The sequence below is a fragment of the Mastomys coucha genome, unplaced genomic scaffold (genome assembly GCF_008632895.1).
Source record: "Mastomys coucha isolate ucsf_1 unplaced genomic scaffold, UCSF_Mcou_1 pScaffold14, whole genome shotgun sequence".
NCBI lineage: Eukaryota > Metazoa > Chordata > Mammalia > Rodentia > Muridae > Mastomys > Mastomys coucha.
The window spans coordinates 56364584-56378713 of record NW_022196896.1 but is presented as its reverse complement, the minus strand read 5'-3'; the positions used below and the strand labels follow the sequence as shown (position 1 = coordinate 56378713).

Below are 14130 nucleotides of genomic sequence, written 5' to 3'. Positions count from 1 at the left end.
TCTTTCAATTTATTCCTCTCCTCTACCTGACCCCTCCTTCTCCCATTCCCACCAAACCCCAGTTCACCTCCAAAATCTATTCTATTTCCCTTTCCCAGGGAGATCTATGTTTCTATCTTTGAGCCATCCTTTTTACTTGCCTTTCTGACTTTGTGGATTGTAGCACGATTATCATTTTCTTAGTTTATATGAACCTATAAATGAGTTCACATCATGTTTGTCTTTCTGAGTTATTTTACTTGGGATGATTTTTTTTTCTAGTTCCATCCATTTACCTGCCAAATTTAATATGCCATTTTTAAAATAGATGAGTAATACTCCTTTGTGTAATGTACCACATTTTCTTTATTCATTCATTTGTTGAGGAACATCTAGGTTGTTTTCAGAACAGGCTATTATGAATAACGCTGCTATGAACATAGTTGAGCAAGTGCCTTTGTTGTAGGATAGAGTCCTTAGACTACCTGACAAAGAGTCATACTGCTCATTTTTATGTAAACATTTTAAGAAATCATTTGTCCCATATTTCAAAAGTTTCTAATTTGGTATTTAAATTCTTGTTTGTTTCTTAGATGCTTTCTATTTTTTTAATCTTTATTAGTTCTTCATCCAAAAATTCAGCACACATATTTCTCTGACACTTTTGAGATTCATTATGTCATCCACTACTGGTTTTATTACCTAATGGTAACAAACAATGACTGATATAACTTCAACCTTCAAATTTGTGAATTTTGAGTTTGCTTGTGGTATGAATATGAATTTTACAGTTATCTAAGTATTATATATAGTAATGATAGTCATAGAACCATTAACAAGATAGGTCCTTTAAATCCCAGGAGTGCAAGTTTTTATAAAGAAAACAATCTTTCATGAATTTCTATTGTTCTCCATATAGTCTCTTTGTATTGGCAGTTACAAGTTGTTTTTGTTTGTTTGTTTGTTTGTTTGTTCTTTTCAAGACAGGGTTTCTCTGCATAGCCTTGGATGTCCTGGAACTCACTTTGCAGACCAAGCTGGCTTCAAACTCAGAAATCTGCTTTCCCCTGTCTCCCAAGTGCTGGGATTAAAGGTGTGTGGCACCACTGTCTGGCACAAGGTGATTTTCAAAATGCAAAGATGCACCCATAAATTCCTTGCCAAGACATAAAGGTTATATTGTCTTGATCCTGGACCATTAGACTCATGAGATAAATGAGTCCCTTCACTCTATGAAGAAAATCTGCCTTAGTTGTGGACCCATTGGTGATTTCATCCAGCTACATCATATAGTTTCAAATACATGGCCACTCAAATGACCCCATTTAAACTCTATGGAGCACAAAATAAAACCAAACTGCACAACCATGGGAAAGGGACTAGTTGTGGTTGAAGGCTGACAGCTAATAGAGGAAGATAAGAGAGACTAGAGAGAATTGTAGAGTAACATTTAATTTTAAAAATTCAACTTTGTCTTTTTTTTTTTTTTTTTTGGTAACATGAGAAAATGCACTGGTCTGTCTTTAGGAATGGTCCCACATGTACTTCTGAATCTATGGGTCTATGTGTAGCCCGTGCAGTCGTCTCGCCAGCAAGAAGACACGCGGACACTAGGTTCCTTGCAGCAACGTTTTATTGTCTCCATCCATAAGGAAAAAAAGGTCTAGCCCAAAATCCGCACTGCTTATATACACCACAGTGCGGCGTATCTGCCCACAGCGTGGTGTGTCTGCTCATGATTGGCTGTTCGCTCATTACCCTACGTAAGGCCCCGGGATGGGCTGTGACATGACGTCATTTTCACTCTACGCACATGCGCAAACAGTTCTCTATGCACATGTGCAAACAGTTGTTTACTAGGAGTCGACAGCGGAAGTAGGAGCCATCTTGCCATGGCGAATGCCTCTCCAGCTTCACGGCTCCCCACATCTATGTATGTGAATCTGCTGTAATTCGATTAGCTGTTCACTATACACCTCTTATGTTCACCTTTTCATAAGAGCAATTTAAACTTTAATATTAAATATGAATATTTAGCCAGGAACATTTGCCACTGATGGTAAAGTGTTAGAGTACAATATTATGATCCAGTGTTGTATAATACCCTAACCTCTACGTTGTGTTTTATGTGGGTATATAGTTGTGCTATTTTTGTAGAGATGTATTTATAAATTTTGCAACTCTCAAATACCCCTTTTCCCCAATATAACAATCTCATTTGCACCCTTTTCAGTGTTGATCTGAAGTCTATTTTATTAGATGCAAAAGAAGCCAATCTGTTCTCTTTTGGTTTCCTTCTCATTAACTCCCATTCTTTATATACTAAGTTTTAGACTGTTTATCTGTTGAGGTGATTTGCATATACTATAGGAAGTCTAGAGTTGTGTTTCATTGTCTCATTCACTCAGCTGCTTTATGCTTATCGATTAGATAATTTAGACTCATTAAATCCAGATAATTAATGACTGGTAATGACTCGCTATTGTCTATTTTTTCTGCTTACTTTGAAAGTTTCTCATAACTCCTTATTCTTTAGTCTCTACACCAGGCCCTTTCCAATAAAGTTTTTTCTAGATGATATTCTTTGATTCTATAGTTTTATCTATTTGGTATTTTCTTGTTACTACAATTCTTAAAATCATTTCTTTACAATACTATTTAAACCTTTGATATTTATAAGACTTGGTATTGATGTGTTTCTCCAAATTCAAAAAGTTTTCATCTACTATTTGTTTACATATCTTTTGTATTAAATATTTTTCCTTTCTTTCACTAACTGCTACTGGTCAAAATTCATCATTCTGTTGAAATCTTACATCAGAGGAGATTTTCTTCATTCTTTTCATTCTTTTATTACTTTCTGACAAGTTTATATTCAAGAGAATCTATGTTAAGTTCACATTTTCTTTCTCTTCATTGGCTTGTTTTAATGTTGTTGAGCACATTTACATTTTCTTTTCAGTCACAGACATAGTCTATATATGATATATACACACACACATATATAATATATATGTATACACATTATGAACAGATATCTATGAAACATTCCTTTTAAATTTTCTTGTTATTTTTCATTCCATTATTTCCTTGTAGTTTATTTTCATTTCCTGATCTTCATTAAAATATTTACTGCCACCTGCGAAGCATGTTTTCCATCTTCATCCCCTAGGAATCAACGATTGAAATATAGTAATGTTTCAATTACTATATTTCGGTGATATTTTTATTATTCTGTTTTGTCTATGAGGCACTTGAACAGAAGTCAACACATGTCCAAAGCAGAGTCTTTCTCTAATATATTAGGACTAACTTTTGGGAAATTCCAATATCATTTACTTTTACTCAAAATTTTAAACATTTTAGCTTGAGTGTTCCAAGAATATATTTCCTACTAGTATCTTTTTGACATATTACTCTTGATGCTAGGTCATGGAATGACTAAGAATGTTTCTAAAGCCAATATAAACCAAACTAGACATATTTATTATGCCTGTGGAGAACATCATTGAACCAAGAGTCACAAAATAGGCCAAGAGACTTTAGATCCTCATATGTGCAGCCTTTGCTAGGTAAGGCCTTGGGGTAAATTGTACAGTTTGAACTGGCAGAGTACCACAGATATAGGCCTAGATTCCAGTCCCATTGTGTTGTTGGGTTTGGAGTGAGTGTCTATGATGACAACTTGTCTAGTGTTAGAGTTAACATGTTCACCCAGAATCACCAGGGCCATGAGAAGATGGAGATTCTAAGAAGTTTGAGTATTCAAGTTTGCTAGCAGGCACTGTTGTCTTTTGGGATAGGCCTAAACTAATCATATACTGGGCCTGGTTTCTGGGGATTCTGAAGGTTTGTGTCAACCTGAGTATGTAGGTCTATAGCCATAGGTCAAAACAATGGCATCTTACGTAATTGAGGACAGACTTCCCTACTCATGGATCTGTGGGCACTGTTTACCAGTGACCAATGACTCTAACCTAAAGGTAGAACAATAGTAAAGAAATTTGCCTGGACTCTGGAGAACCAGTATTAAGTCTGTGTTTTTGGCTCACAAGCATAATCCTTACAGGTTGATTCATGACAGTGTGTATAACACTAGGTTCTATTGTGATAGAAATGGAGTGGATGAATAGCCTATGTGACTAGACTTAGGTACTGATATGAATCATGTATCTATAGGTAAAGCAAATGAGGAGAACTCATCTGGTATTGTTGGAGACTTAACACTCCTATCAACACTGACCAGTTAAGAAATTGAATAAACAGTGACTAATCCAATGACTTATATGTCTGTATGTATCTATATACATGGCTATGGCTATAGGTATCTATATATATGGCTAGCCATATTTATAGATATTTTCAGCCTCATCCTTTGTCAGAGCTGAATGCAGTAACCAAAGCTATTAGTTAAATTCTGTTGACAATCTAGTATCTGGAGTCCTCAGAATAACCAATGAAATCAGTCAGATGGGAAGATAGGCCAGAGAGCACATGCTTTCCACCCGGATGGAGCTTGGAGCTCTTTCTTTTTGCTTGGCTGCAGAGTGGAGTTCAAAGCTCAGTAAACAGACATGGCTTTCATTTTGCATGATGCAGGGATGCTGAGGGTGAGTTTACTGAGGGAGGCCTGTATAACAGAAAATAAACAAATAAGCCCTATTGCTCTATTGCTCTTTTTTTCCCCTTAAGAATGGGTGACATTTGTTCTTGTACTATCGTCACTTGGGTGAGAGAAATGTAGGCCTTGAAACACTTTCCATTCCTTCCTCTTTAATGCATCGGTTATTATTCTGCTGCAGTCTTTCACTTGGTACCCTTGGGTCATATGAAATGTTTTCATATCTATATAGTTCTTTAAACAAATGTTTCTTCAGGGTAAAAATACTAAAATGTAAATTTCTGACATCTTTTCTGTGACTTGAAATATTTACAAAAGTAGATAAATGCCCTTGTTTAAAACTATAGCCAAGATGTATAGATGGAAATCTTTCTAATCCCTTTGCTAGATGTAAAAGTGATGACACAGAGAATTCACAGAGTAAAGAAATAAAAGTGATGAAACTACTATTTGCTATGAAATTTATTTTACATGCTTTAAACATTCAAGTTTAATTAATCTTCCAAAAATCCCAAGCAGAACAATAATATATGAGTTGGAGGTAAAACTAACTCATAAACATAACTGGTTAGTAAAGGTAGTGTATATAGGCCATGGTTGAACTGAATTTTTATTTTATTTTTCAATTGGATATTTTATTTATTTACATTTCAAATGTTATCCCCTTTCCCGGTTTCCCCTCTGAAACCCCCATATTCCATTGCCCCTTGCCCTGCTTCTATGAGGATGCTTCCCCACCTCCCTACCAACTCCCACCTCACCCTGCTAACATTCCTCTATACTGAGGCATCAAACCTTCACAGGATCAAGTGCCTCCCTTCTCATTGATGCCAGATAAGGCCTCAGCTCCTTCAATCCTTCCCATAACTCCTCCATTGGGGTCCCTGTTCTCAGTCAGATGGTTGGCTGTGAGCATCCACATCTATATTTGCCAGGCTCTGGCAGAGCCTCTCAGGAGACAGCTACATCAGGCTCCTGTCAGCAAGCACTTCTTGGCATCTGCAATAGTGTCTGGGTTTGCTGACTGAATGTGGGATGGATCCCCAGGTGGGGCAGAGTCTTCATGGCCTTTCCTTCAGTCTTTTCTGAATTGACTTTTAAACTAATTCATTTTGTCTAAAGAATCTGAAATTTAATCACAACATTTTATAGTTACTTTAAAAAATAACAGAAAACACAATAGTTGTTCAACACACTTTTCTTCCACAATAATCCAGAAAATTTACTATGAAAATTACAAAAAGATTTCTCCAAACCTTTAAGTGAGCATATGCATTTAAAATATGTACTACTGTCTTAAAATATTCCATAAACATTATTCTTTTACTTATAGATACTAATTCACAGAATGTGCTTATTTTCATTACTTTTATTTTTTTAATAGTCCAGTCACTACCCCCTTCCCAGTCTGCCCTCCCACATTTCCTCACCCCATTCCTTCTTCCCTATCCCCATAACTCCTACCACACCTCTCCACTCCCTGCAATCTCAAGTCTTTCAATCATGTTGAGAATGTGCTTAGTTTCTATAATCCAGTATAGGAAGGTCAAGAAATACGATGGAAATATTTTAAAGTTTTCTTAGGCAGTGAAAAAAGCATATTCTTAGGTTTTGATAAACCAATCAACATAATTTTAGGAGAGGAGGGTTTTGTTTCTTGTTTTTAATTTTTCCCACATAACCCAAATTCTAACCTTTCCTCTAAGGAACACTGGATTGTACCTAAGTATATTTACACATCCTGTTTCACAAAGCATTGACTCACTAAATGAAGACAGAAAAAAGTGATTTTGTAAATTACATTTTGTCTTAATTTAGATGTTCTGTTGCTTCTGTTATTCAAATAATTTAGCAATATAAAATTTTCCAAAATGCTTATGACTTTATTGTTATACTCACATATTTATTTATATGAACATCTTGTTTTTCTCACTAAAAAAGATGTAAAAATTATAGAGAAATAACTTCCAATGTATTAATTTTATTAAATAATTTCATAACTAGATATTAGCTATGATCCACCCTACTCCCACAGAGTACTTCATTTTCATCCCTTTTTCCAGTCCCAGCATCTGCCCACTGTAGGTCTTGTAAATTCAATGATGTGCTCCACTTTGATGTCCAATTCTTTCCTCCGAACCTTTTCTGTAGGATTAACCTAATTTTTATGCTCAGCAAACTCTATGTCAGGAAAGAATTCCTCCAGAGCTTAATTTAAGCCTGGGGGCATGGATAATACCTTCAATGACCAAGGTGGTGACTTCACCTAGAGAAAAATAATGGAGCTTGACAATAGTGTCAGGATCTGAGAGGTCTTATTTAATTCTGGAGTCCACACATTCTAATATAAAGCATACTATTAAAATGCAGAATATGAATATTTATAGAAATATTTTTAAACAAAGGCAAAAATATTATGTTATGTGGAATGAATTATGTTGACTAAATTATCTCTCTAGTTGTCATGACAACCTTGTATTTTTCAACAATATGGAGACTATTAAATGATGGGCTAAATGGGATTTGAAAGTGTTCATCCAGACACATTCCATCAGAACTCTTTAAAAGGACCACATAAGTATCATGCTTCAAAAAATAACCTTCTATTCTTATGCTATTCCAAAGGATGATAAAAACAAGTGAGGCAGTCTAGTGTAACAACGTCGGGGTTTTCCTTGTATATTGTTCATGTTAACCTTTAGCTTTAAAGTGAACCCTATCACTGGAAACTGTGACTTTGATTGTCTAGCACTTATCATAAGTGACTGGCAGAATATCACGTCCACAGAAAACTGTTTCAGGTAGTGAAATTTTAAAAAGTGCAAAGCATCTTATAATTACACTCATTCATTCCATACAGGTTTTTCTACTGCAATTATTAATGTAAAATATGTCTTATGTAATTTTCCTTAAAATAATAAGACCACCTTAAACTTGGCTCAAGGACTCTGAATATTATAACAAAGAATGTAATTCCTGCTCTTCCCCAAGTGTACGTGGAGCAGGCCTTGGCAGGAGGTGCTGGGTCTGCCGGAAACAGGTCTAGGCAAGCTGAACCTTCAGTTATCATGGGGCACAAGTTGGATCCTACGAAGAAGGGAACAGAAGGGTGCAGAGACCAAACTGCCTGCAGCTGGCAATGAGAATTTCAAGAAGCTTCAAGTCATGCCTGAAAGAGGGCAACCAAGAGGGGGGCAGGGTCTGTTGACATCCCTAAGCCATATAGTCTCCTGGAATCAAAACATTGCCTGGAGAGTTATTCAAAAGAGCAATTCAGGCTCTAGGTAAGAAGTGGCCAGCACTAATTCAAAACAGTGATGGGGACGAGAAGGAAGCCTGAGGAAGGTGAATGCAGTGACCCAGGGAGACCTTTGGGCTCTGAGAACAGTAGTGAAGATATGGTGGATGAGTATGGAGCTGACTCTAACTCAAAAGATGAGGAGGATAAGGGCTGCTCTGAAGCAGAAGGCCAGGGACGCTGCAGCTGGGGACCAGTGGAGTGAAGAGGACACTGATGAAGATGACGATGATGGTGGTGTTTCCCCTGAGTCCCACCCCAGAAAGGAAGATAAAGCAGAGGGGGATTTGCAGATTAATGTGGAGGATGAGGAAGCCTTTGTGCTGGCCCCTGCTAGGGAGACAGACTAGGATGCCCAGGATCCAGACTTGTAATGAATTCACAAGTGGATCCAAGATACAGTAGGAATGCTTCAGGATTTTTAGGCTCAGCCAGAAGAAGGCCGGTAAGGATCTGGCCACTTACTATTCTTATGGAGAGTTCCTGCTGAGCAAGCTCACGGAGCTGGTTCCCTCTGAGTTGATAGGGTTCTTAGAAGCTAAGGAGGTGCCCCGGCCAATCACCCTTTTGACTAACACTTCGAAAATCTGTCAGAAGATGGCCTAGTCGGTCATCAGTGGGAGGAGAGTCCCTTGGTCCTGTGAAGGTTCTATGCCCCAGTGTAGGGGAATGCCAGGGGCAGGATTTGGGAGAGGGTGGGTTGGTGAGCAGGGGGAGGGAGGAAGGAACAGGTTTTTTTTTCCCCCAGAGGGGAAACCAGGAAAAGAGATATAATTTGAAATGTAAATAAAGAAAATATCTAATAGAAAGAAAGAAAGAAAGAAAGAAAGAAAGAAAGAAAGAAAGAAAGAAAGAAAGAAAAAAGAAAACCTGTCACTGAGATCTTGCTCAGTCTCTGATCAATTGTGGGCTTAATCTAGATCCACTGGTCAAAGTGGTCAAAGTCTGGCCTTGTCGTATATGATTCTTCAGTGCCTATAGGCGCTACTCCCGAGTTCCTAGCTGGACACTATATACTGCAGGGAGCATCAAGTATGCTGTCATGGCCCTGACAACATAGGAGCATGAGCAGATCTTAGACTTGTGTTGTGCTCCTGGAGAAAAGACCAGCTACAAAGCTCAGCAGATCAAGAACACAGGTGTGATCCTTGCCAACGATGCCAATGCAGAGAGGCTCAAGAGTTTCACTGGCTAACTGCACTGGTTGGGAGTCACAGACACCATCATCATCCACTAGGATAGGCACCAGTTCCCCAAGGTGGTTGGTGGGGCTTTGATCGAGTGCTACCGGATGCTCCTTGTAGTAGCACAGAAGTCATCTCCAAAGACCCTGCTGTGAAGGCGAACAAGGATGACAAGGACATCCAGTGCTGCGCCCACCTTCAGAAGGAACAGCTGCTCAGTGCTATTGACTCAGTCGATGCTGCCCGCAAGACAGGAGGCTAGCTGGTCTACTCTACCTGTTGCATTATGGTAGAAGAGAACGAGTGGGTGGTAGACTATGCCTTGAAGAAGAGGAATGTGCGGCTGGTGCTCACCAGCCTGGAACGTTATACCTGCTTCCGAAAAAGGTGCTTTCACTCCCACTCTGTGTTCCACCCGATGCTTTTGTACCCTCACACTCACAATATGGATGGTTTCTTTTTCTCCAAGTTCAAGAAACTTTCTAATTCTGTTCCCCAACCTCACGCAGGAAACTCAGCACCAACTACCCCTGAAGAACCTGACCTGAAGGATCAGGTTAACCCAAAGTCCGAGAACAGTAGTCAACCCACCATGAAAACCCGCGAGGCTACAAAGACAAAGCAGCAGTTTGGTGAGACAGCAACATTCCAAGAGGCCCTTCCAGAAGATGAATGGCATCTCCGAAAGGCCAGGCTTGCCCACTGAGTCTTCTGTTCCAAATGCTCAAGTAGCTGCTAGAACCCCAGTAAGCAGTCAGTCTGATGGGAAAGGAGAAGTGATCAGAAAAAGAAAGAAGGCTGGGAAGTTGGAGCAGTGGGGACCTAAATGGAAGCTCTCCAAGGAAGCTGCTTCCCTAAAGCAGAGGGCCCCTTGCTAGGGCAGGGCAAGGACTCAGGAAAACCTGCTGTGCCAAATCCCTCTGAAATCTGTGCCGCCCCAAGGCCTAAGGACTGTGCTCAGTCCCTTGGGAAAGCCAAAAAGATACACAAAGTAAATCACCAGTTATCAGAGCAGCCTGACAAGATAACTGACAAGATAACTGCTCTCCTGAAAGAAGATGCTGTCCCCAAGGGACCCTCAGTCCCCACCGTGTCTCCCCACAGTTCCACCAGGCCCCCACCAGCAAAAAGAGGAAAATCTATGAGAAAGGGCAGCAGCCAGCATCTGTTGTCTTAAATGGACTTGGAAACTCATTGACATTATCTCTGGTTTAGAACTCTGAGATCCTGCTGCAAGGATGGCCTCCCCCTGTGCATACCTATAACATTTAATATGCATATTACCACCCTTAAAAAAAAGAATGTAATTCTTAACACTCATATATATATATATATATATATATATATATATATATATATATATATATGCTGTTTATGGTATTGATGTTCAAGTCCATATGCTAGGTCATGGAGTGACTAAGAATGTTTCTAAAGCCAATATAAACCAAACTAGACATATTTATTATGCCTGTGGAGAATGTCAGGGAACCAAGAGTCAAAAAATAGGCCAAGAATCTTTAGATCCTCATATGTGCAGCCTTTGCTAGGTAAGGCCTTGGGGTAAATTGTACAGTTTGAACTGGCTGAGTACCACAGGTATAGGCTTAGATTCCAGTCCCATTGTGTTGTTGGGTTTGGAGTGAGTGTCTATGATGACAACTTGTCTAGTGTTAGAGTTAACATGTTCACCCAGAATCACCAGGTCCATGAGAAGATGGAGATTCTAAGAAGTTTGAGTATTCAAGTTTGCTAGCTGGCACTGTTGTCTTTTGGGATAGGCCTAAACTAATCATATACTGGGCCTGGTTTCTGGAGATTCTGAAATTTTATGTTGAAGCAAATTTTAACATATCAATAGGTATCTTGGTACATTATTTTATTCTGGAGAAATACATATGTATATATATGCCTATCTTGTCCTTGTTGTTATAGTGTTTTTATTTAGAGATAATAAGAATGTATTATACAAAATGATGTTCAAAGAGCCATCAAGTTAGGACTAGAAAGATATCTCTATAGTTAGGAGCAAGTGATATTTGTACAGAGCATACAATTTGAGTTCATAATAACCTGTAGGTAATGTGCCATCATGTTTGCCCTCCATGGACACTCACATACCCACCTAGAGATACACGTGCTCTGACACACATCAAAAAGACTAACAAAAATCTTTAAAAATTAACAAAGATGTAGCATATATTTTATGTAACAGAAATAGCAAGAACCATGTACAATAATTGAAAAATAAAATAATAGAAACTCTAGTGTTATAGGTTATTATTAAAGAAATCAATCTGTGCACAGAGATAAGATTGAGACATTTTCACTAGTTTTCTTAAAAGTGAGGAAGACAGTTAATTTGTAAATGTAATAAAGATTTTAATCCATGATTGTCAATTTAAGTATGCTATGAGGAGGCAAAAAGGACAATAATGTGCATCTCTGTGAAACAGTAAAATTTGTGGAATCTTCAGAACTGTCAAGTGGTTACACCAATGTCTTTTAATGGAAAAGGTCAGAATGTGGTATAAAACAACATAATTAACCTTGAACTATTTCTTCTCAAACTTGGACATAGGTAGACAGTGATTATTTGGGAAGTTTGAAGATCCTTAGTACAGCAGATTTATTTTTCTTTTGTTGACATTCAAGTTTCCCAAATTATCTGCTTACACAAATTCCCAAATTTCAACTACTTCTGTTTATGGGTTACAACTGTAATATTGATCGTGGGTTATGAGTTTGTTCAACTATTTAGTCCTTGGTAGTGTCTGGGATCATTGCAGACTCTTTAGAAGCTGTGTCCTAGATGAAGGGTGTGGGATGAGAGTCATAAACAGTGAGGACAAAATTCTGCTTCTGGCTGGACTCTATTGTGCTTCCAGGTTGGTTCCAAACAATAAGCATCTCTCCATGATCAAGCTTCCATTGACCTGCTTGATCTTTCCCACCATGATAGACTGGATACCTTTACATTATGACCAGCCATAATCTTTCCCCTTTGACAATGTATTTGCCCTGTATTCTGCTAAAGGAATAAGAAAAACAATTAATTCACTACTGAAAGTTAAGCCATGACTTAAAAGTTATTCGTTGTAAAAGTTAATTGATTTTGAAGGATGTTTAGTAAAAAGAAGGAAAATGAGTTCTTGAAGAGTGGGTCAGTGGTTAAGGACATTTGCTGCCCTAGTAGAGGACTCGAGTTCAGTTCTCAGCATTACATGGCTGGGGGCAATGATCAATAACTGTAGCTTCAGGAAAATTGATGCTCTCTTCTGGCCTTGACCAGCACTAGACATGAATATGGTATCCATGCATACATGTAAGCAAAACACTCTGACACATACAAATTAAAGAAAATAAAAGGTAAAATAAATTATTGATTTCATTCTGAATGGTTAAATATTTTATTTTCGAAATTTTCTAGTATCAGACAAATATCATCAGCTGTGACTTTTTTTATTAGATATTTTCTTTATTTACATTTCAAATGTTCTCCCTTTTCCTGGTTTCCCCTGTGAAAATCCCCCTATTACCTCCCTCCTCCCCCTGCTCATTAACCCACCCTCTCCCTCTTCCTGGCATTCCCCTACACTGTGGCATAGAGCCTTCAACAGGACCAAGGACCTTTCCTCCCATTGATGACATCATGTATGTAGCATATGTAGCTAGCCAACCTCTGCTACATATGCAGCTGGAGCTATGAGTCCCACCATGTGTACTCTTTGGTTGGTGGTTTAGTCCTGGGAATTCTTGGGGTTCTGGTTAGTTCATATTGTTGTTCCTCCTATGGTGCTGCAAACACTTCAGCTCCTTGGGTCCTTTCTCTAGTTCCTCCATTGGGGACCCTGTGCCTGGTCCAAAGGATGGTTGTGAGCGTCCACTTCTGTATTTGTCAGGCACTGGCAGAGCCTCTCGGGAGGCAGCTATGTCAGGCTCCAACTGTGACTTTTATCTTCACATTTTAATTATTTTATTCAGGAGAAATCCCCCAGACATATACACAATTGCCTTAGTGTGAAAGGCAATCTAGATTTTCAAACTGAAAGCATGCAGCCACAACAGATTTCACTATGTTGGCTCATTTTACATGTCTGGGAACTAATTCTTATTTACATGAAATTAAATAATTGTCATTTTTTTGTACAACTCATATGTGAGAAGACAAGGCTTTGTTCTGGCATAAGGTAAATGACTAGTCAGAACAAGTTAGGGTACATGAAAAGAAACATATGTAAATTTTGACTGATAAGTTTCAGAAAATACTTGGCTACCAAATCCTGATACATTTTTTTTTTTTTAGTTTTGAACCACATGTGAAATTTCCCAACTTTAAGTAAAAAAACAAAACAAAACAAACAAACAAACAAACAAACAAAAAACAAAAAAACCAAAAAGCAGAGCAGAGGCACATGGCCTGAAGAAATTGCAAGTTATAAGGGGTCTCATAGACGGGGAAGATGATAGATCTGTCCAATCTAGGTACCCAGCATGTATTCATGTTAACTGAGTTGTGTTTTCATTGCCTGGCCTTACTTGGGTTGGATATTTACTGCAACACCAAACTAAAAAAATTATATAACTACTAATCCAATATTCTATCATTATCCTGTTGACAAAAGTGGACAGTGGAGAGTCCACTTGCCAGAAACGGTGTTCTTGGTGGGCTAACATATCATCTTAGTCAGATGATGGAAGTGACATATGAAAATCAGACATGATGCCAGGTGCGCTCTATAAAATTTTTAAGTTAGAGTAAAATTGTGTACCAGTCACTCTTATTTGACATTCTGAACTCAATTGACTTAATTGGCTTATATTTAAAGTTTATAAGGCACAAGATATTGAAATCTTTACCATTTAGGATACCAGTAAGGTTTCCATTCAACAAATTGAAGTGAGCTATAATCCTAGGAGAACATCTGTGCAGTGCCCATTTTCCCTAGACCATAATGGAAGCTAGGTAAATTATAAACTAATGAAGAAAGAAAAATTAGAATAAAATAAACAATGAAAAACATCTCTTCTATTTTATGCATAACAAATAC

At 38.2% G+C, this 14130-nt stretch overlaps 1 pseudogene; it reads left to right on the top strand.

Moving 5' to 3' along the window:
• The first annotated feature begins 4553 nt into the window (after positions 1–4553).
• LOC116089398 lies at positions 4554–10259 on the top strand (annotated as a pseudogene).
• The last annotated feature ends 3871 nt before the right edge of the window (positions 10260–14130 follow it).